Raw genomic sequence first — 1,817 nt, 5'->3', positions numbered from 1 at the left:
GATTCAGTGACTGGGGTAATCGGGATGGGTGTGTCAGAGGCAGTGCGGTTGGCGCAGGATAGAGCAGGGCTTAGGGCTGTTGTGCATAGGGTCGCTATGAGTTGGAAATGATTCGACAGCACATAACAACAACAATGTCGGAGATAGTGAGATTGCTCTAGGGTAGGGTAGGGTTTAGAGCTATTGTGCATAGGGCTGTATGAGTTACAGTCAGCTCAATGGCACATAACAACAACAACAACATTAGTTATTGTGTTTTGAAGATGACACAAATTTACTTGCTGTAAGTGAGGAAAACTTGAAACATTTGCTGCAGAAGATTGAGGACTACAACCTCCACTAGGGAGTCTATCTCAACGTCAAGAAGAAAGTAATTTTCACCTCCGGTCCAAGGGGCAACACCACAGTAGATAGAGAAAAGGTTGAAGTTGTCAATGATTTCGTCTTGCTTAGACCCACAATCAACACCGTTGGTACCGGCAATAAGGATATCAGGACATATCTTGCTTTAGGAAAGTCTGCTATGAGAGATCTCTCCAAAATACTCAACAATAAAATGTCAATCTGAAAACTAAAGTGTGCCTGATTCAGGTCATGGTCTTTTCAGTCACTTTCTGTACTTTAGAGATCTTGAGAATGGTAACGATGACAGAAGAAGGATAAATGCCTTTGAATTGTGGTGTTGGAGAAGAGTATTAAATATCCATGGACTGCCAAAAGAACAAACAGATAGGTCTTGGGAAAACTGCAGTCAGAATGCTCCTTGGAGGCAAAGAAGAAGAAACTTTGTCTCTCATACTCTGGACAAGTTACTAAGAGGAGCTATTCCTTGGAAGAGGATATCATGTTTGGAAAGGTAGAGGATCAGCAAAAGAGAGGAATATCCCCAGCAAGATGGACCAGTGTCTGCAGCAATGAGCTTCACAGTGTCAGAGCTGATGCGGATGGCAAAGGATAGGACAGGGTTCAAGCGTGTTTCTCATAGGATTGATATGAGTCTTAAGTCAATGGCATCTAACAACATTACTTCCTGGCAGAAATACTACAAGCCAGAATGCTACTTGTTACATTTTTATTGCTCCTTTTTAAGGTATTTATGAAAGAAGCTGTCAAGACGATTTTGTCAGTATGAGTCTGAGAAACTATAATGAATTGCACCCTTCTGAAAAATTCTGCAAATGGTTTCTGCGAGAAGAGGAAATAACGGTCGTTCCACATCACATTCCGCATCACATACTAGCGCCAGAAGTGTCTAAAGACGAAATCACTAGTAAAAGGCCCCTGTTGATGTGATCTGTCTTGTTCCTGACTTACGATCTTTGTACAGTATTTATACCTTCCTTCTTTACGGCATTCATTACACACACAAATTTACCTGCTGGTTCTTCATCATTCACATAAAATAATATGTCACTCTTTCAAGTGGATTTTTTTTATTTGTCACCTTGTTAAAATCATCCCTTATCCTTTGACATGTCTGATATATCATTTATTTTTTTCACCAAACAACTTGATATTGTCCTTGTTATGTGTATTTATATTTGTTCAATGCCTGTAAGTCCCCACTGGAATGAAGGCATTGTGACTACAAGGATGAAGTCTGTATGGTGTCTCTAGCTAAAGAGCTTATATATTTTGTTTATTTCTTTCTATAATTATATTTTATTAATTTTCATAAACATTTACAGAGATTTTGGGTTTCCATTCATTCATTGTTGCACTATTCTGTCTACCCTCCTACCAGTTTGTTCTTGTCCAAATGCCACAGTGCTTGTCAAAGCCAGTTCTGATTAATCTTCTTTGTCAGTGTGTCCTTT

This window comes from Elephantulus edwardii, unplaced genomic scaffold, assembly GCF_000299155.1.
Source record: "Elephantulus edwardii isolate Elephantulus edwardi_28Jun2011 unplaced genomic scaffold, EleEdw1.0 scaffold00029, whole genome shotgun sequence".
Taxonomy (NCBI): domain Eukaryota; kingdom Metazoa; phylum Chordata; class Mammalia; order Macroscelidea; family Macroscelididae; genus Elephantulus; species Elephantulus edwardii.
This window is presented reverse-complemented; position numbering follows the sequence as displayed.